Source organism: Nasonia vitripennis, assembly GCF_009193385.2.
Source record: "Nasonia vitripennis strain AsymCx chromosome 1 unlocalized genomic scaffold, Nvit_psr_1.1 chr1_random0001, whole genome shotgun sequence".
NCBI classification, from domain to species: domain Eukaryota; kingdom Metazoa; phylum Arthropoda; class Insecta; order Hymenoptera; family Pteromalidae; genus Nasonia; species Nasonia vitripennis.
In genome coordinates, this window is record NW_022279587.1 from 260,180 (window position 1) to 283,289 (window position 23,110).

Below are 23,110 nucleotides of genomic sequence, written 5' to 3' on the forward strand. Positions count from 1 at the left end.
CTGAGAATATAAAAATTAATCCCGGATAAGAACGACAATCTCGTATTCGGAAGCAAACTGCATAAGTATAGCATTAAATTCGTGACAATATTATATCAGCATATAATAAATCATTATAAGACCGGATATTATGACGATATTCTTTTGAAAAGTGTCGTACCTTATGAGGACCGGATATGAACGACGACATATCAACTTTTAACAATTTGCGATAAGACTGACTGAATATTCTGGCAATTTTTTTTGATAATATACTAAAACATTAAATGGATGGTTGATAACGACATTTTAAATTTTATCATATAAAATAATTAATCCTGGATAAGATGGACAATTTTGTATCCGAAAGCAAACTACATAGCATGACAAATTCTTTTGAGAAAATGGCGTACTTTAGAAGCACGGAATAAGAACGGAAATATATCAACAATGATTAATTTGCGCTAAGACTGTCTAATCAATCTTAAAAAATTTTCTTGATAATATATTAAAACATTAAATGACCGGATGATAACGACATTTTAAATTTTATTGAATAAAACATTAATCCTGACATAAATTGTCAGTATATAATAAATCATTACCTGACCGAATAATGATGTCGAAATTCTATTGAGAAAATGTCGTAGTTTATAAGGACCAGATAAGAACAACAATTTCGTATCCTTACAGTACTACTCTAAATTTAGGTAAATTGTAGTGAGATATTTGCACCTATTTCTACTTAACAATGGACTATAAAAATATGCTTTTTTTTCAAATAATTTGTAACATTTACCGGGTGATGAAATACGCATATATAACTAAACAGGTTACACAGAGCTTTAGGAAATTCAACCTTGATTGCTTCTGCCAAGCATTTGTCTCATTCTTTATCGGTGTTTATCATATTTCTAGCTACAACTACTTTATGTAATGTTGCGTATGTAACATTTTGAAATGTTTTAAATTCTTCATGAGATTGAGCCCTTTTTACATGTAATAATAATAATCTTGAGAAAAAATCTTTCACGATCTTTCGGATTTACAAATTATATTCTGCTTATAATTAGCTTCCAAACTTTTTTCTTGGTGTCCATTTCTATATTTTTTCATTAAAAATGTAAAAATATGGTATATCAACATACAAGTACTGTCCAGCTTGCGGATCGATTGCATTTAGTTCAAACCATGCAGTCAAAGTTGTTATTAATCAACTCTTCTTCTGATCCTTCCTTAAAGAATACGAAGTGTTCATTTTTTGAATATACACCCGGCTGTAAATAATTATATGAGTGCTCATATGATAATCATATGATACCTCCGACCGAATCCTCATATGAGAATCATATGAGTGTCGTATGATATATCATAAATTCTCATAAAAATAAATAATTTGTCTACCCCTATTCGATACTTATTAATTATATCTTTCTTTGTACTGTTGATTTGTAAGTTGTATCGAGAATTCATTTTTTCATAGATATTACATTGAAAAAAATCCGGACTTGTGGATATTTGAACCCTGAACCTCAAGATTATGAAGCAAGCGTTTTACCACCGAGCCATCGTGATCTTTGATATTGCCGATTACTTTAGTAGAATGAAATAGTCATTATAACTTACGCGCCCTTGTATGTTTTATTTATTATTACTCAATTACTATTAGTGTATTTCAATAAAATTAACTCATTATAATTAATTAATAATAAATAAAGCATACAAGGACGTGTTAGATAATATAATGACTACTTGATTCTACTAAAGTGATCAACATCAAAGATCACGATGGCTTGCTGGTAAAACGATTGCTTCATAATCTTGAGGTTCTGGGTTCAAATCTCCACGGATCCGGATTTTTTTCAATGTAATATTTATGTAAAAATAAATTCTCGATGCAACTTACAAATCAGCAGTACAAAGTAAGATAATTAATAAGTATCAAATAGGGGTAAAATAATTATTTATTTTTATGAGAATATATATATATATATATATATATATATATATATATATAAAATAAGATTATAATATGATTATATGATTATTTTCAGCCGGGCAGCTAATTGATGATAAATTACGTGTGATAAAACGTACATCGCATATTGTAGTAGACGATACATTGCTTCTGGAGGGCTTGCATATCTTGTACTAAAATATTGTTTTATTTTATCGTAGTTAAAATTTTCTTCTTCACATTCGTTTTCATTATTACCTTGACTCATTAGGCACGACCGCGACACGAAAGTGCCTTATAGTTTCGTGTGCGAAAAATGTGTGAGATGCGATATCTCATGCAATTTTTGACCGATCGGGCTGAAATTTTAGGAGAAGTCTCCTTTTGCAAAAGCTAAAAAACTATTTTTTTTTATCCCGATCCTCTACGTCGTTTTGAAACGCGGGCACAATATGTTCGATTTTTAAGCGTTTTTTTAATAAAAATTTTCCTGTGATGCGATTATCTCTGAGAGACTTTAGTCAATCGAGCTTAAAATTTTGTTGGGAACTCGTCTCATTATAGTATACTGACGGTCCTATTTTGGGCCGGATTCCTAACATATATACAAAATGCGGCCAACCTCAAAAATCGCTAAAAACGGGTTTTGGGCTGTAACTTTAAATCCAAGCATTCTACAAAAAAAAGTTAAATGGAAAAGTTGTAGATCTTTGAAAAATACAACTTTTTTCTCTTGACATCAAATCATAAAACTACTTATAACTCGAGTTAACAGCCCAAAATCGATTTTTTACAGCTAAAAACCAATATTTGCCATTAATCATTACGGATTTACGTTTTACATGAAAATGTTAAAAATGTAAAAGTTGTAAATATTTTCAAAATACAACTTTTTACCGTGGCAAACATTTTTTTTTAACACTTTTTGACATACACAACCTAAAAAGCGATTTTTTGATACATAAATTCAATAATAATTTCGGTGCAACATGCCCCATCTAACCCAATTATTTTCAGCAATTTTCCTATATTATTAAAAGCTGAAAGTTATATTTTGGCCTTTATCTCATACATATATACAAAATTAAACCACTTTTTTAATTAAATTATAAAAAATGCATAATTTAGGAAATACGTAATCGCCCAATACAATCCGTGTAACTTGGCATCATATAACGACGTACGCTATATTAATTAAATCTTTTAAGCTGAATCAGTACAATTCACTTTCAAAATTAAAGTGCATATACTGAATTAGAAAAACCTAAACCCAATAATGAAAATTGCCGAGATTGAAGAAAAGCTCTAACAAGGAGAGGTACCCAACCCGAACTCACCGATTTTGATGATTTTCATATATGTTGTAGAACATAAAAAAAATAAGAGACACTTATTTTTTTTTATCGGCTAATTTTCACTTTTAAGGGGTAAAAACCTCACCTAAAGTTAACCCCCAAAAAGCGTTTTTTTTAAATATCTCGGCTTAAAATTAATATTTTTCAATGAAACAAATTGGAGGTTATTTCTTACAAAAAGAGCAAGTATTTCATGGTGATTTGATGAGTAAGGGTAGCATCCCCTATTTTTTAGGGGTTGAAAACATATATTTTTTGGCATAATTTTATAATAAAAATGTTTAAACCGACTAAAAAAAATTGGAAAAAATGTTTAAACATCCTTAATAACAAAATTTAGTTGACGTTTTTCGGTGTTTTCATAAATATTATCCCTAAGGGGGTAAACCACCCCTAACACAAAATAACTGTAAATATGTAATTCAATACATAATATTTCGTAGAAAGTTTGTATATAGAGGTTTTCGAGGTCGCTGATTACAAATCTGTATCAGATTTTGAAAATTCAAAATGGCGGATCCAATATGGCGGACGGAAATATCGAAAAAAAATTTTATATAATAAAAAAGTTTTAAACGACTAAAAAATTTGGAAAAAATTTGTAAACATCTATAATAAACAAATTAAGTTTTTCGGTTTTTTCATAGATACTTCCCCATAGGGGGGTAAACCACCCCTAACACAAAATAACTATAAGTATACTTCAATCCATAATATTTTGTAGAAGGTTTGTATATAGGGGTTTTCGAGATCGCTCTTTACAAATCTGATTTTAAAAATACAAAATGGCGAAACCAATGTGGTGGACGAAAATGTCGAAAAAAAATTTTAACTTTCAAAAAAACTTGTTTACAAATGTGTGATCTTTGTAGCCTGTACATGTGAACTAAAGAGCCTTAAACCCTAAACCCCTAAAGAACAAATAGGCTAAATGGTTGTGCTTTTTAACCAAACGACTCTAAACCCCTAACCTCCAGACAAGCCGAAGGCCTATGCTTTACCGTAGACACGAGTATAGACATATTACCGATATTTTATTCTATCATTTTGTATGTAACAAATAACGTCTCGTTTTATGTTTCAATCAATGATTATTTATTTTTCTGCTTTTATAAATTAGCATAATTTCAAAAGTAATTTCATAAATTATAAAGTATTTCATAAATTGCATAATTATATAATTTTATAAATTCAAAAAGTCCACACTTTTTTGCAAATGAAAAAACATAGGTTAATAAAATTAGTTTATCAAACTCTTTTGCGTTTTGTAATAAAATTTAATGTTGTCAAACTTGGGAGTTTTTCATTGTTACAATTATTTCGTAAGCCGAAAGTTTTTTAGATGAATTCTCGAAGTAATGATTATTGTATCTATAGTAAAATATTTACAATCTGGAATTCCATAATAATACTATTTGCTACGATTTAATGAATTTATCAAAAAATCTAAATTTAATAATAAATATTATTCTAATTATTATTATTATTTTTCATTATCATTGCTATTATCAGTATTACTGTTATTATTGCTATTGCAATTATGCTTATTCTTCTTCTTATTATTATTATTATTATATTACTATGATAATTTTTGTTATTGGTAAAAATACATAAAAGAATATTAATACTCGAACTTCATTTGCAATTAAAGAACACGTTGTTATTGAAAGGGAATTTTATATGCATTCATTAGTTTAATGAATGTTATCGTACATTCAATGATAATTCCACAGATAAATGTCTTTCACTCATAAAAGTTGTTGACGATATGTGCGAATCAGTATGTTCTTTTTTTAGATTGTTTTCATCGAGTGTTTACCTCAGCTGCCTGTGTTATTTTTTAGGCAGTGAGTGAGTTTTGTGGGTATTCTAGTTCGATGCCAGAAAGTACGAATAGTACGACTTTTTGTTTGTCAGTGGTATCATACAGTTGTAGAAAATTTTCTTTAGTGATTTTATATAGATTTACATTATTCAATTTCAAAGTGAATAAAAGTTGAATAAAACCAAAAATATAGTTTTCCGAACATCACAAAGTGGAACGAGAATTCTTCTCCAATGCATAAATTAATGATTTGATTCAATTTACATTCACTCGTTTTATTCTGGTAGAAATGTAGCAGTCGTGCCTTACATGCAAAAACACAGCTTGTATAAATTTTACCGCTTGTTTTCATTTTAGATTGAAAAATGAAAATTAATCCGTTAAACGTTCTAAACTTATTATTAGCATACTTTCAAGCGTTAAACATACCAGATAGTGTCACGAATTATCACGAAACAGAGTTGGCCGAAAAAATAAAAGAAATTTTAATAGATGCAACACATGATTTCAACGATGTAGAAATGATTACTGATGACTCTTTGGATTTTCAAGAAGAGTATAAAGACCATAATGCGGAAATAATTGAAGATGAAGTGCAACATCATTTTCCTGATCCGGATATAGCACCAACAAATCAATGTACAGCAGATAATGAAGAACTAGATTTTGAATACAAAAAAAGAGCTGTAGAATTTTGGAGAAGTAGCAAAACGAAGCAAAATTTAAGTCTCAAAACAGTGCAAAACAGATTCAAAAAAGTATCATCTATTAGTCAGCTACGTCGTTGGGCTCATTCAATTAATAAAGGTGGCACGTATAGAGAAAAAGTAGCACAAATTTGTCAGTATTTGGAACGACGAGGGTTTCGCGCTCCTTAATTCGGGATCTGAGGCAACGCAGCAGGTTGTAGAAATGAGTAGACTCGTGTCTAAGTTAAAATGCGATTTATTGACGAAGTACAAAACAGGTTCTCTCTCTTCTCGAGCGTGTTGCCTGAACGAACGCTAGATGCTTTCTGATAACGATGGCGGGCAAGCTCGAGCGCGTCGCCGGATCGCCACGCATCGTGGTGGCTCGGAGGCGGCGCCGCGGGAAGCCGGTGGCCGGATGGTCAACTGAAGTCTGGTCGAGGGACGAGACGCTGCTTGCGTCTGTGACTCCGGGGGTGACCAGGATGGGTCCCCACAGCTACTCCCCCGCCAGTGACGAGCGGCTTGAGGAGGAACGAGACTCGGGTAGGTTGCCTGTTGAGGGAGTTGTCTCGGCTCGCTCGTGCTGACGAAGGTGGCAGGCCCGGTGGTGTTGGAGAGGCCTGCGCCTGGAGCGGCTGCGAGGCGTGCTGGTGTGGAGACTGGGCCTCCGGAGCGGGCGCTGCCAGCTGTGCTGGCACCGTCGAGGCCTGCGTCGAGGCAGGCTGGGGCGCTGGCTGTGAGTTGGGAGCTGCCGGGGCTGGCGCTTGTACAGGCCGCGCGCTCGGCGAAGCTGGCTGCGGAGAGGCCGGCGGAGAGGGCCCTCGATCCGCCGACGCAGGTGTAGCCTGACTAGGAGAGGCCAACGGGGAGTCCTCTCGGTCCGTTGGCTTCGGAGAAGCGGCGCTCGGTGAGGCCGGCGGAGAGCGGACTCGATCCGCCGACTCGATGAAGGCCGGCTTCAGCGAAGCCGTGGAGATGGCCTTGGACTGGCCGTTGATCTCGATGCGGTAGACCCTGTCGTTGAGGCGCTCCAGTACCTTGTAAGGGCCAGAGTACGGGGGCTCGAGAGTCCTCCTTACGGTCTCGACTCGCCTGAAAACATACTTGCAGGTACGTAGGTCTGGGTGGAAGAAGGGCGCTTGCGGTGCGGCGTGCCTGGAGCCGGGAACCGCGCGCAGCTTCTGTATTAGAGTCCTGAGCTCGACGACGAAGGCAGGAGCGTTGACTCCTGGATGCGATGACGGGACGAAGAAGTCGCCTGGCAGTCGCAGCGTCGTCCCGAACAACATCTCTGCTGGCGAGGCCTGTAGATCCTCCTTGAAGGTGGAGCGCAAACCGAGCAGCACTGCTGGGAGCGCGGTGGGCCAAGGCGTCGGGGCGCAGCACATCAGGGCGCCTTTAAGCGTGCGGTGGAGCCTCTCGACCATGCCGTTTGATTGCGGGTGATAGGGGGTGGTGCGCACCCTGTCGGCTCCGATGATGCGCGCCAGCTCTGCGAAGAGCGCAGCCTCGAACTGCGCGCCCTGGTCTGTCGTGATGGTTAGCGGTGTGCCGTAGACGCTGATCCATCGGTCGAAAAAAAACTCGTGCGGTGGTAGAGGCCTGCTGATCTGGCATCGGGATGGCTTCTGGCCACCTGGAGAAACGATCGAGGATCGTCAGGCAGTACTGCATCCCCGAGTGGAGAGGCAGTTTGACGATGTCCAGGTGGAGATGGTTGAAGCGCGCATCCGGGGCGTCGAAATCTCCCAGGGCTGCGCGGTTGTGGCGGCTCACCTTCGATTGCTGGCAAGGCACGCATGTGCGAGCCCAGCGCGCGATGTCCTTGCGCATGCTGGGCCAGACGTATTTGGCGCTGATCTGTCTGATGGTTGCCCGGATGCTCGGATGCGAAAGACCGTGCGTGACGTCGAACACGGTCTTCCGGAGCTTCCGGGGGATGTAAGGACGTACCAGATTGTTGTCGGTGGCGCAGTGCAGCACGTCGTTGCCGAAGGTGAGAGGCCGGAGCGTGAGCGATGGTGCTGGTGAGCCGAGGATGTGCGGGAGGTCCGCGTCTGTTGCCTGATGTTTCGCCAGGGTCGCCAGGTCCAGGCTGCCCGGCATGTCGATTGCTTCGACCCTGGAGAGCGCATCTGCTGCGACGTTGTCAGGGCCCTTGGTGTACGCCAATGAGACCTGGAATTGTAAAATGTAGTCGAGCTGTCGTGCTTGTCGTGGCGAGGCTCTTTCTGTCGGCTGCTGAGCTGCGTACGTGAGCGGCTTATGGTCAGTCAGAAGGGTGAAGGGTCCTCCCTCCAGGATGCCCTTGAAATGCTTTACTGCTGCGAAGGCTGCGAGGAGCTCCCGGTCGTAGGTGCTGTAGTTCCGTTCTGCGCTGGAGAGCTTCCTCGAGAAGAAGCCAAGGGGCCTCCAGGAGCCGTCGATTTCCTGCTGCTCGAGCGCTGCGCCTATGGCGTGATCCGAAGCGTCGGTGAGCAACCTCCTGGGTGCGTTGTCTCGCAGGAAAGTGGTTCTGGCTGCCTGGGCGAACGCGCTCTTGCACGCGACGAAGGCATCCTTTGCAGCTGGCGTCCAGGTAATCGGGTAGGCCTTTTTCTTCTTCGGTGGTAGGTGCTGCAGAAGGTCGTTGAGCGGTGCAAGGAGGCGCGCTGCGCCCGGAATGCACCGTCGGTAATAATTGATGAGCCCAAGAAACCGCCGGAGTTGCGAGGTGTTGCTGGGCTTCGGGAAAGCCTGGATGGCGTCGATTCGGTTTTGTGGCGGCCTGGAGCCCTCGGCGGAGACCTCGTATCCTAGGTACGTCACCTGCTTCTTTCCTAATATGCATTTGTCGGGGTTGACCTTCATACTGGCCGCTCGTAGTACGTCAAAGAGTTTCTTGAGGTGCTCGGCGTGCTCTTCAGCGCTCGTTGAAGCGACGATGATATCGTCTAGATATGCTCGGGCGAATGGCAGGTCGCGCAACAGCTGGTCCATGGCCCGCTGCAGCGACTGGGCGGCGTTGCGCAAGCCCAGCGAGGACCTCGTGAATTCGAAGAGGCCGAAAGGCGTAATGATGGCCGTCTTGTGCGCGTCTTCTGGTGCGAGTGGCAACTGGTAGAAGGCCTTCTTTAGATCTATCACTGAGAAAATATTTCCTCCAATGCTGAGCAACAGATCTTCGATGATTGGAAGAGGGTATCGATCTGGCACGGTGCGGCTGTTCAGCTGTCGGTAGTCGCCTGTTATGCGGTACGTGCCGTCGGGTTTTAATACAAGACGAAGTGGACTGGCCCAGGAGCTGTCTGACAGTCTCACAATCCCCATCTCCATCAGCATCCGGAATTCGGCCTTAGCAGCTTCGAGGCGAGGACCAAGGAGACGGCGAGCCTTGGCTGCTGCTGGTGGTCCGGTGGTGACGATGTGGTGCTGAGTGTCGAGGCCCGGAAGGGCGATGATCGTGCTTCCTGGAGTCGCTAAGTCGCTGTATTTGCGGAGAAGTTCGGCGAAGATTCCTTCAGCTACGTCCGCTGAGATGACGACTTCGACCGAGTGCGTGTCTGTCGGACGAATTGAGCCAATTGCGTGGCGGGATGAGTCGGGGTCGATGAGGCGCCGTCGCTGCATGTCGACGACTAGCCCAAAGTGCGCCAGGAAATCTGCGCCTATTATGGGGTTTGCGACTTCTGCGATGATGAATTGCCACTTGAAAGGCCGGCGCAGGCGCAGGTCCAGATCCATGCGATGAGCGCCGTATGTATCGATGGAAGTGGAGTTCGCTGCGCTGAGCTTCAGTGGGGCGCATTGGAGCGGTCGTGAGAAGAAAGATCGGGGCAGCAATGAGACTGCCGAGCCGGTATCGACCAGGAACCTAAGTCGTGAGGTTCGGTCGACGACGTGCAGGCGTTGCTCGTTGATGGCGCCAACCGCAGCTGCCTGAGGGTGCGGCGGCGCTTCTAGTTTCCCGGCATTGGATAGGAGCAGGGAGGCCTGCATTGCGTGGCCTCGCTCGCGAAGCGCTGGTGATACCAGCACCATGCTGGGTTTGCTGCTGGCGAGGTGGAGCGAGTCTGCCGCTGGCGAGATGACGAGCGCGTGGCTGAGCGACCACGCTGCTGCTGTTGCTGTTGTTGAATGGGCTGCTGTCGTTGTTGTTGCTGCTGGCCTGCTGCTAGCGTGGTCGCGATGGACTGCAGTGTAATTGACTGCTGCTGGAGCATCGTCGAGATGTGGGCCATGGCGAGGCGAAGCGAGGTCAGCTCCTGGTTTGGCTGAGGTGTGGCGTTGCCTGAGGAGACGCCGCTGGATACTGGCGAGACTGGACGTGAGGTTGCGCAGACCTGGCTGCTCGGAAGGACGAGCTCGTCTGCGAGTGCAGCTAGTTCGTCTAGCGCTGGTACCTTGAGCACTCTGCAGAGACGGCTCGTGTGTGATGGCAGAAGGTCGAGCCATTTGACGCGCAGGGCCTCGTCGGAGACTGCAGATCCTCCGTGGCGGCGCATGTAGCGCAAGAGCTGCGAGGGCGTCCTGTCGCCGAGCTGGACCTCGTTGAGGAGCTGGTGGAGCTTGTGGTCGGCGGAGACGGTGAGACGCTTCAGGACGGCTGCCTTCAGAGTCTCGTAGCGCTGCTCTGCTGGAGGGTTGAGGATGACGTCCGAAACCTCCTGAGCGACGTCTTGCGGCAGGCCTGCCACGATGAGGTCGTACTTCGCGACGTCTCTGGTGACTCTGTTGGAGCGAAAAGACGATTCGGCTTGCGAGAACCAAAGGCTCGGATTAAATGTCCAATACGGCGGTAGCGTGCACTTCGAAGCAGCGTCGACTTCGCGCTTGTCGTTTTGATCGTTGCGAAGGTCGAAATTAGGATAACGGTTATCCGGCGGTTCGAGAGACGCGCCGAACTGTTGTTGTTGTTGTTGATTCGCGCGCGGGCCGTTCTGTAGCGACTGCTCCGAAAACATGTTGCCTTGTTGTTGGTCGGGTCGCGCTTGTTGACACGAGGACCGCTGGTCTTCGGTCTGCGTGGCTTCTGCTGACGGGCGAGGCGGCGTGTGAATCATGTATTCGTCCTCGGAGTTGCCCGAAAAATTCAGCGCGCGGCGAGCTGCTCGCAGCTCCGCGCGTGCCCGCGAGCGCGTGGTTATTTGCTGCGCTCGCTGTGTCACGGCGAGGTACGTCTGGCGAGACACCTGGCGGGGCGCGAGGCGTTTAAGCGGAGCCAGCGAAGCGCGCGCGGTTGCTGCTCGACGCAGAAATGGAAAAGATGGCCGCTCGCTTACAGCGAAGCGGTTCTATACGAATGCGTGGCTCGCGCGTGCCTGCGAAATGCGCACAAAGATGCGCGACGGCGAGCGCGTAGTGATGCCAGCGAATTTGTTTTGCCTTCTGGGTTACGAGAGGCGTGTGTCGCTGTAGCGACGAAACGCGAAGCGTGCGGCTTGAGCGGCCTCGATCGCGGCGCGAGAGGCTCGGCGGCGAGCGCGCTCGAAGGAGAGAGAAGAGAAAAAAAACAAAATGGCCGCGCGTTGCGGTTTTGTATGCGAGAAGCGCGTGCTCGAGCGACCTTGACCTTGGCGGCGAGGTGCGAGCGTGCTTAGTGCGAGCGTAAGAGTGAGATGGTCGTTGGTGTAAAAATGCCGGCTCAAGGCGTGCGCGAGGCTGCGATGGCGATGCGCCTGCGACAGCTTTTTCTTTTTTCTTTTCGACCGGGAGAAAACACTTCGCGAAGAAGAGAGCGACTCGACGGAGTGCCTCTGCGCGACGCACGAAAAAAAAGGAGCGACTCGCGGGTCGCGCGTGGTCTCCAGAAAAAGAAAAGAGGTGTTGTACCTTCGCTGCCGAGAGACCTACGTCTTTGTCGGTGTTGCTGCAGGACGAAGGTTGCGGCTGGCTGCTGTCGCTGCTGTACGCCGGTGAGCGGGAGGTGCGACCCCGGCACGTTCGCTGTATAGGGGCTGGTGCGGGGCGACCTCGGGGTTGGCCGTATAAGCCGGGCTGGACTGCTGTCCTCGGTGAAGATGGCCGTAGAAGCCGGGCGCACCGACGGTGGCTGTAGATGGGCCTTTCCTCCGGTGCAAAAAAAACGTTTTTTAAGGTCCCGAGTCCGGGCTGTAGATGGGCTCCGTGGCTCGAGAAGATGCTGCTGCGATGCGATGTTTCGAAGAAAGCGACGCCACGCTCCAAAAATGGCTGCCGCTCGTGCGCGTCGGTTGATGTTGCTCCGCTGTTGCTCGATGTCGGGGTCACCACTTTGGAACGACGAGGGTTTCGCGCTCCTTAATTCGGGATCTGAGGCAACGCAGCAGGTTGTAGAAATGAGTAGACTCGTGTCTAAGTTAAAATGCGATTTATTGACGAAGTATAAAACAGGTTCTCTCTCTTCTCGAGCGTGTTGCCTGAACGAACGCTAGATGCTCTCTGATAACGATGGCGGGCAAGCTCGAGCGCGTCGCCGGATCGCCACGCATCGTGGTGGCTCGGAGGCGGCGCCGCGGGAAGCCGGTGGCCGGATGGTCAACTGAAGTCTGGTCGAGGGACGAGACGCTGCTTGCGTCTGTGACTCCGGGGGTGACCAGGATGGGTCCCCACAAGTATACCCTGGATAATTTTCAAGCAGCTCTCGACAGTGGTTCAATTATCCATGATGAAGATATAATTCGATGGGCCTTACAAGCTAAAAAAGAAATTGGTTTTGATGATATTAGATTCAAAGCTTCTAAACATTGGTTACTCAAATTTAAGCAAGCACACCGAATAGTTTCTAGGAAAATAAATAAGTTCATAACAAGAAAAACACTAGAAAGTAGTGCAGAACTTACGGCTAAAGCTGAAGCATTTATCGATGACGTTAAATCGTGTATACCAAGGATTGGACTCGAAAATTTGTATAATACAGATCAGAGCGGATTTAAGCTAGAAATGCATTCTGGAAGAACATTAGCAGTAGAAGGAGAAAAGCAAGTGCAATGTCTGGTACAGTCAATTTCAGCAACAACGCATAGTTATACTATACAGCCACTAATATCAGCTACTGGACAACTGTTGTTCACCGCTATTTCTTGTTTTAAAGGAACCAAGTGGCAAGTTTGGCCCTATTGTAGAACAAAACATATTTAGACCAGAAAACGTGTACGTGGAAGCATCCAAATCTGGAAAATTAACAACAAGTAAGGGAACTAATAACAATTTTTACATTGTAATATCGTTGATCAGTTAATTAGTAAGTCGTTTAATTGCAGATCACTTCAAAATCTGGTTGGAAAAAATATTTTATCCCTATGTAGGCCATCACTCAATACTATTACTTGATTCTTGGAGTGGTCATTGTGACAAAGTTATAGAAGAAACAATGCCACAAAATAAAATTATTAACATAAAAAAAATTCCAACTGGAACCACAGGAAAAATACAACCACTTGATGTCTATGGATTCCGTATTTGGAAAAACTTTGTCCGAACATTTTCTGATAATGTAATGTTAATGGATCATGATATGAATTTACATGTGAGAAATAATATAATTAAACTTCAATCATTGGTTCACAACCAACTGTCTTCACCGAGATATATAGATTTGTTTAAATATTCCTGGTATAAAAGCGGTTACGTCAATGAAAAACCAGATAAATTTGATAATCCTATAGATTTCAGTTTTGGAAAGTCTTGTGCAACACATTGTGAAATAGAAGGGTGCACAAACATTGCAATTGTACGATGTGGTTGGTGCAAAAAAGCATTGTGCTTTAAACACTTTTATGAGGACTACCATTATTGTAAAAACATCGTAAAATAATATATTTTATGCTCAATACAAAAAATGCACTATGGCAAAAGATAAAAGATTGTAGATTATTATTATACTCTAATATTATAAACAAAAATACATTATAAGTTGAATTTACAATAAAGGAATTTCAATAACATTCTGATAACAATTTATACGGAAATTATTAAACTGCTTCACACACAGAATTTTCTTGTTTACAAATTTAGGAATTCGAGGTGGTTTGGTTAAAAAGCACAACTATATAGCCTATTTGTTCTTCAGGGGTTTAGGGTTTAAGGCTCTTTAGTTCACATGTACAGGCTACAAAGATCACACATTTATAACAAGTTTTTATGAAAGTTAAAATTTTTTTTCGACATTTTCGTCCACCACATTGGTTCCGCCATTTTGAATTTTCAAAATCTGATATCAGATTTGCAAAGAGCGATCTCGAAAACCCTTATATACAAACCTTCTACAAAATATTATGGATTGAAGTATACTTATAGTTATTTTGTGTTAGGGGTGGTTTACCCCCTAAAGGGTAGTATCTATGAAAAAATCGAAAAACTTAATTTGTTTATTATAGATGTTTACAAATTTTTTCCAATTTTTTTAGTCGTTTAAAACTTTTTTATTATATAAAATTTTTTTTCGATATTTCCGTCCGCCATATTGGTTCTGCCATTTTGAATTTTCAAAATCTGATAACAGATTTGTAATCAGCGACCTCGAAAACCTCTATATACAAACTTTCTACGAAATATTATGTATTGAATTACATATTTACAGTTATTTTGTGTTAGGGGTGGTTTACCCCCTTAGGGATAATATTTATGAAAACACCGAAAGACGTCAACTAAATTTTGTTATTAAGGATGTTTAAACATTTTTTCCAATTTTTTTTAGTCGGTTTAAACATTTTTATTATAAAATTATGCCAAAAAATATATGTTTTCAACCCCTAAAAAATAGGGGATGCTACCCTTACTCTTCAAATCACCATGAAATACTTGCTCTTTTTGTAAGAAATAACCTCCAATTTGTTTCATTGAAAAATATTAATTTTAAGCCGAGATATTTACAAAAACCGCTTTTTGGGGGTTAACTTTAGGGGAGGTTTTTACCCCTTAAAAGTGAAAATTAGCCGATAAAAAAAAATACGTGTCTCTTATTTTTTTATGTTCTACAACATATATGAAAATCATCAAAATCGGTGAGTTCGGGTTGGGTACCTTTCCTTGTAAGTACATCTACATCCCTCTAAACTATGCTAAATATCTAAATAATCAATTTTCTAATATTCTAATTGAAATCCTACAAACGAAATATCATCCTTTTGTTTACTTCCTCTTGAAAACTGCGATACAAAAGTGTTGTATTATTTATCTGAAATTACAAAAAAATAAAATTAAAATAAGATATATTGTAAGAATATCTAGAAACAAAAATAAATAATTGATACAAATACAAATAAGTTACTAATTTTCCAGTAGTTTTGATGATAGTTTTGATGACCGCCAGAAGAATACCAATCAAAACTTTGACAACAATATTGAAACAAAAACAGGATAATACTGTATAAGCACCGACAGGCATTACGAACGCGAAGCGCGATTTCATAATTTTTTGTTAGAAACATTTTTATTTGGTTCACGAAAATATATAGGAATAAAATATTATGAAAAATGTTAAAAACAATATGAAATAATTTTTAAACATATTTTAAAAGGCTAGCAAAATATTTTAAATAAATATTAAATTACGAGATTTTGATACATTTCTTTTCAAGATTTTAAAATATTTTATAAATATTATGCAGACACCTTTTTTATTTGGCAGCAGCATGTATATTGATAAAATATTTTGATATATTTTTATAATCTTTCCAAGTCATATTACTCAGCATTATTTTAGAATATTCATAAAACAATTTTTAGAAATGTAAAATAATAAGATCATAATACATTTTCTTAGAAATATTTCAAAATATTTTATTAACATTTTAGGGGTAATTTTCTTTATTTAAGTCGAGATAAGTAAGATACTACATTCGGGTAATGCATGTTTTTTTTTCTTTTGCTTCCTAACTTAGGAAGCCTTGTAATAGTAATTTTTAGAGTTTGTGTAAACACATTTAGAAAGTGTGTTTTGATGCAAGTCTTTGTAAAATGTCCGTACAGACAGATGCATGTGTGTGTGTGTGTGTGTGTGTTCGTTCTTAGACGTCTCTATATCTCAGCTTCTACTCATCAGTGGATTTTAATCCACCAAGCCTTATTTTCTTTGTTTTTACTTTAGCATAATGGATAAACAGTCCGTTTTGCTTTCTCTAAGAGAAAGCTTTGTAACGGTGCAAATTTTCTAATCTAAGATTTTGATGAATTTCGATATTTTTGAAGTTCCTAAGTCCGCATAAAAGGTTTTAAAATAATGTATGTATGTACGTATCCGTTAACTAAATTTTGTCCTCATTATAACTCTGAAACGGATTGATATAATAATCTAAAATTTTGCATGCTATTTGACTACGTCAGTAGTTATCCTAGCACTATGGCGAACCTAAATATTGTCATAGTGCTGGGGCTCGTTGGAGCCTTGGTGATATCATCCTCGAGAAATGTTTATATGTAATTAATACCCATGTTTTCGTTGGAGAGGATGGGAGACCCGTCTGCCTACCGCTATTGTACTGCGGACATAGAGGGGGGGGGGGCAACATAAGAATTAGAGATTTTGAATGTAGTATCACATTTTTTTTATATAAAAAATTTTAAATAATTATTAAAATTTTAATGACACAAATATATATGAACGAGTAAATGGAGATTTAAAAAAGAAGACTGGCTTTTTGTATGGATGGTAGGTAATACAAATAAAATCAGGCTTCAATTTTTTTTTATATAAAGAATCTATGAAATTGTACATATATAATGAAGTAATTTCGTACAGTATATATTGAATATCATTTTTAATAAGCGTGGTTTAATTTTCAAAATGGTCAGAGCGCGAATCAACACTGTTGACGATACGAGTCAACACTATGTCATCGAATTAATTTACATATTGTTTAACAATACAAGGTGTGTAATGTGTGGCTTGCGCCTCAGCCATGTCAAGTCTTTAACTGGAGCTACCTTTGTCTTGGCCGCTAGAAGTGAGACACGATAGTTGCTGTCGCCTGCATCAATTCGAATATAGACAGCGGCTGCATAGGCACGCGAAGATGCGTCGGAAAAGCCATGTAAACTTTTATTTACATGTATTCTACAATTTTTTGTATTGCAAAGCTTACATTATCCGATATAGCTAATAAACAGTCAAGACGTATATCAATACACTTCGATATATATTCATTTAAGAACTCAAATGCCACCTTGTTCAGCAAGATATGTCGCCGAAATCTTTTTCTTGGTCTTTTCGCCTAATTGGGTGTACTCTCTTCTCCAATAATAATGGCTTTATCGTGATGTCCTGGTGTAAACTTTATCGACCATCCAGTACCACGAATTTTCTGCTTATCCAAATTGGAGATTTCAGCGAAATTGGACTTCAGTTCTTGCCACCCGTCGTATGAGAAAGCGATACCAGTAAAGTCCGAATTTAATAATCGCACCACTGGTTTGAAGTATGGATCGTCCAAGAAATCGTATTTCAGACCGAAGATAGCCTTCTTCGAATAAGACTTGCTGGGCGGGTAGAAGGCGCAAAACAACTGGTGTGGTTGTTGGTTAATGGATGCTTCTTGATGCTCCATTTTTCATATTTTTTAACCTTCTAATCTCACTGATTTACTCGACTGTTCTTGAATAAATACTGTGCAGCGCTCTGGAGTCGAGCTTTAATATACTCTTGGTCAATGTAAGGCAGAGGTGGAAAGCACCAACGTTTCATAAACAAAGTGAACATTACCAATGCATGACAAGTATCAAATTATTTGGAATGTAAGAATAATACCGGTAGGTTTGTGTTATAACAATGACATTTTAGAGCTGCAGCTTTGTATACATCTGACTATGCAACCGCCGTTTTCAACGAGACCTCTGTCAGCATTTTTCTCGTATTTCACAAACTTTCTAACTATTTTATCATTGTTATTCAAATTATCGGAGAAATTATCTAAAAACTTTTTAAAACCTAATCCATATAATGTAAAAACATAATACAATATTGTCCGCAAACATCAGATGACGTATCCTGCAGGCGAACCGCATTCCAACAAAATTGTTTACATTTTTTTCGCAAACGATTGATGTGGGCCGGTACAAACGATGGCATGCCAAAACTATCAAAATACATTGCATTACCCGACTTGATCATACTAAATCCAATGCATCCCCGGTTTAGTATGATCGTCAGTGTTTACAACGAACGCAGCCGGTTTAGACCACACACAAGGTATCTGGTCCGCAGGAAACACACCTACAGTGTGCGATGGTATGCATGATAGAATTTTTAATATTTGAAGGCTGTCCATTACAAATTTGCTCCTCAGGATAGAAGTATCGGTGTTCTTGTAAACGCAACCAATTTTTCAATCGATGAGCGTTATTCAATGCACATCTATATCTTTGGTAGAAGGGTTTTGTTAAAATATGTGTAAAATATACTTTTATTGATACAGATATAAGCACCGATACATGATTCCTTATGACGACTACATTCCAACTAACTCACTCGACTTACACTACCGCTTTTATATCCACTCTTCATTTAGCGCAGTTTTACAATTCATTCTTTCCAGTGTATTGCACTGCTTAGTCGACATACGCTTGACAAAATAAATTTAATATTTCAACAGGTTTAACAACGCGATGTATACAATATGCATCGGAGAATAAACAATTAAAAGAAGGACAGGAGCTATCGGTTTCTAAATTAATAATTTAACAAGCAATAATTTTATATAACATAGCCCATTTCACGCTACCTCTCACATACATTTTCCTCAGACTTTTTGTAATGTCTTTCAGTCTTCGGTAAAGCATTTTCAAATTCACTTCACCTTCAAAATAGTCCAATCCGTGTTTCTCTCTAGTCAACTATTCATTTTGCCGCCGCATATTTTCATTTAAATCTTGTATACCAAACAGTGATGTGACTACCCAATGAGCACTTTTGGTACATTAGGGAGTTTCGGACTTTTGAAAAACTAAATATCAATGATGATGTCCATTTTTCTTCAAGTTCTTCACAGCATTTGAGAGACAAGCCACCACTGACTCACGAGCTATACTATCATCCAGTATATATTGTAAGATTGGACGTCAGAGAGGACGTCGTGGAGAGTCCTACTCTCTCGTGCTGAAGGTTAGGAGTTGAGGAACGAAGAATGTCCTCCCGCTTCTTCTGGATGAAATTTCTTTATTGTAGGTCTGGTTAGCACAAGCGCCTGAAACGTTCTGCCGCACGCAGGCGGCTACATGCGCTCCTTCGCTCTCCCTCTCTCTCGCTCAAACATGGCGGAGCTCCCCGCTCCTGACTAGCGGAGGAAGCTCCCTACACACTCCCCCCCGAGATTCTTGTTGCTCAACTTGCAAGCTCTGCAAGGAGCACCGGAAGAGTTGAGAGTACAGAAAGAATCGCATGAATATGTAAACTTAAGACTAAGGTACAAAAGTGTGAAACGCTGCTTACAAACTAAGTCACGAAGCTAAGCTTGTGATTTGAGATTTGACGCAAATTTTACGTTTTTACGCTCGTACGTTTTTAGTACTGGACGCGGGACAGGTGGCTGATTGTCATTCAAACTGTCGCTAGGACCTGCTACATCGTCGACTAAGTTTTCTAAAATGAAAAATGCGGGCTTTAAAAGCTCTACCGAAACGCTACGAGGGGCACCGTTAACCTCGATTTTGAATACGCGGTCGGATTCGCGCGATAGCACCTTATGAGGGCCTGAGTACGGTCGCTCGAGAGATTTTTTTGCCATGTTCCGCAAGTGAATATGGGTACAGGTGTGCAGATCTTTAAAATAAAAGATGCGTTTCTTGTAATGGTGTGCCACTGGTATCGGACGAATCAGACGCATGTGATCACGGTATTCCTCTAAAAACATGTGAGGATCGGGTACTATGTCTTCCGGTATAAAGAATTCGCCCGGTAGACGTAGCGTGGTGCCGTACAAAAATTCAGCCAGAGAAGCTTCGGTATCTGATCTAACATGGCAACGCAAGCCTAACAGTACGGTGGACAGAGTCCGGAGCCAATCGTCGTCCTTGTGACACATCAATGCAGCTTTTAACGTGCGATGCCACCGCTCAATCATGCCGTTAGCGGCAGGGTGATACGCAGTGGTGCAAATGCGCTCACACTCGATCAAAGACAACAAGGCTGTAAAGAGTCTTGACTCGAATTGAGCCCCTTGATCCGAGGTGATCACCTTGGGTGCGCCGAAGCGCGAGACCCAAGTGTCAAAAAATGCGCGAGCTACGGTCTGGGCTGAGGTTTCCTGAAGGGTAACCGCTTCAACCCATCTCGAAAAACGATCTATCATTGTAAGCAGGTATTGATAACCGTCACGCACCGGTAAAGGCCCTACAATATCGATATGGACATGGTCGAAGCGACCATCCGGAGCTACGAAGTGCTCCGGAAAGGTTTTAACATGCCTGGAAATCTTGGATTGCTGGCAGGCAAGACAATTCTTGCACCATGTAGCGATGTCGCGATGCATGTTTGGCCAAACATATCGTTGTCGAATGAGACGATCGGTGACCTTGGGACCAGGGTGAGCAGTGTTGTGAAAGAAGTCGAACACTGACCTGCGCAACGAATCAGGGATATACGGACGCAGGCTTTCGCCAGTCAACTCACAGTAAATGACTGTGTGCTCTGGACCAAGCTGAAGACGCTTAAGAGTAAGAGGGTAGTTCGGAGACTCACGAATCTCTTTAAGCTGCTCGTCCGCTTCCTGTTTGGCGGCTAGATCTGCCAGGTCAAACTCTAAGGGAAAGCGAATAGACTCTATTCTAGAAAGAGCATCCGCTACGACGTTGTCCGAACCTTTGACATGTTCGATTCGGGTAGTGAATTGAGAGATATATCCTAACTGACGCAAACGACGCGGAGGGGATTTCTCCTTGTTTTGAATAAACGCATAGATGAGTGGCTTGTGATCCGTAAGAATCGCGAAGTCACGGCCCTCAAGTAAGTAAGAGAAATATTTCACCGACTCGAACATTGCAGTGAGTTCCCTGTCATAGGTGCTATACAACTGCTGGGCTGGGGAGAACTTTTGCGAAAAGAAGGCTAAAGGTTCCCAGCTATTCGAGAGAGATTTTTGCTCTAAAACAGCACCCATCGCCACGTCGGACGCATCCGTTACAAGGCGGAGTTCTGCGCCGCAGCGAGGGTGGACGAGCATAGAAGCATTGTCAAAATCTGCCTTGATTTGCTCGAAAGCTTTGCTACTCTCTGCAGTCCATTCGATTGGACGTTTGTCGTTTTTGGGAGAGTCACGAAAGTACGCGTTCAGCGGAACCTGGACCTCGGCAGCATGAGGGAGACTGCGGTGATAAAAGTTCACCATGCCGAGAAAGCGACGCAACTCCACTACAGTGCTGGGCTTGGGAAACTCTGTCACTGCTTTGACTTTCTCCGGAGTTGGAAGAATGCCTTGCGAGTTGATAGAGTACCCTAGGAAGTTGTTCTACCGCAAAGATACATTTGTCTACATTGATGCGCAAACAGAACTTGTTTAAACGCTCGAACACTAAACGCAAGTGTTTGAAGTGCTCTTCTACGGACTCTGAGGCGATAAGGATATCGTCGATGTAAATGAAAACAAATTTTAAATCTCCCAACGCTCGATTGATGTACCTCTGAAACGTTTGGCTAGCGTTGCGCAATCCAAAGGTCATGTACATAAATTCAAATAAACCGAAGGGCGTGATTATCGCCGTTTTTTCAATGTCTTCGGGAGCAATGGGAATTTGGTTGAAAGCTCTTAAGAGATCTAAAGAAGAAAAGATCTTCTTACCATGCAGTTCACTAGTGCAGTCGTACAAGTGCGCTGTAGGGTACTTGTCAGGGACGGTTTGCGCATTTAAAGCACAGTACACGCCGCAAGGTCTATAGGAGCCGTCCTTTTTCAAGGCCATATGCAGCTGACTAGCGTAAGGACCGCTGCCAGGTCTGCAAATACCGGCATCCTGCCAAGTTTTAAATTGGGCTTTAGCGGCTCTGAGCTTTTCGGGAGACAGTCTACGAGGACGCTCAGAGACAGGCGGGCCCGTGGTATAAATGTGATGAACGATGTCAGGCACAAAGAGAGGATCGTGCGGAACTGAGCCAGTTATTTTGGGGAACTCGCCTAACAGTTGGGCACATTTAGAGCTCGAAGCTACAGCATGGATTCCGATAAATGGAACCATTTTGATTATGCCTACGGACGACAGAGACGTGACCGAGTCTACGAGACGACGGTTGCGAATATCTACTGTTAAACCGTAATGGAATAAAATATCTGCCCCTATGATCTCGTGAGGCACAGACGCAACAACAAAATTCCACGCTATGGGACGCTTTAAGCCTAAATCTAATGATAAGAACGTTTCACCAAACGTGTCGATCGTTGTGTCATTGGCCGCATAAAGCTTGCGAGAAGAGGGTTTCGAAATGACCTTGGGACAAGCTGGAAGCACAGAGATTTCTGCTCCACTATCAATCAGAAATCTGCGACCAGATCTTAGGTCTTTGAGAGTGAGACGTTTTGAATTGGAAGAACCATCCCCAAACGTCTCCGCAAGGGAAGGTTCATTTAGTTTTTTGAAGACCATTTAGAGTACTCCGAACACCACTTCCTGCAGGATGTGGGGTTGTTTGGGTATTTACGGTGTGCTAAGCAAAGTCCTGAAGGATCACGAGACTTGGAGCGGCCTCTGGACCTGCCTCTGTTACCACCTTTGTTGGAATTGTAATTCGATTGAGCTTTGGAAGCCTGAACCGAGCTTTCAAGCTTGTCGATCCTCACTGTGATCGTGCTGAATAAGTCAGCTAAGCGTTTTAGTTCCGAAGAGATATTAGGCGAGTCAACCTCGTTAGTGACCGCTGCCAATCGAGCTTCTGACGGGGTGTTCTCAACTATTTTGTCAGCCAGGATGGCTAGCTGGTTGAGATCCTCAATACCTGAAGCGATCAAGATTGCCCTGTGATTGGAATGCAGCTGATCAAGAAATATTGATTTTAAGATGGCCTCGTCGCATCGAGAGCCTTCATCAAGGTGCCTCAGCCTACTCAAAGTTAAGGAGGGCTTCCCATCATTGAGCACCTGCCCTTTGAGGAGTTGGCGAAGCTTGCTCTCTGTAGAAGAGGCAAAAGACGCTATGAGCCTGCGTTTGATCTGGGTATAAATGTCTGTGGGCTGAGGTTCTAATGCCGCAATGTCAATGATGACTGCCATGGCCTCACGATCAAGAGATTGAATTACAAAATCCGCTTTGGTACCTTCAACCGTTATGTTGGAGTGGCGAAAAGAAGCATCAACCTGGGTGAACCACATATTTGGATCAGCTCTGATAAAGGGGGGCAATTTAGGAGTACGATATGCGTCGA

The 23,110-nt window shown here is 42.3% G+C and overlaps 1 protein-coding gene across 8 annotated transcripts in view; it reads right to left on the minus strand.

Annotated features, from left to right (window-relative positions):
* LOC116415961 overlaps positions 1–23,110 on the minus strand; it is a 203,300-nt gene that overhangs the window by 154,957 nt on the left and 25,233 nt on the right. Inside the window, exon 1 of one of the 8 annotated variants that reach the window (XR_004345096.1) lies at positions 14,877–14,944. The exons of the other annotated variants lie outside the window; for them this stretch is intronic. The gene's annotated coding sequence lies outside the window, so the exon portion shown is untranslated. Of the gene's footprint in view, positions 1–14,876; positions 14,945–23,110 lie in introns of those variants that run through there. 8 annotated transcript variants of the gene reach the window in all.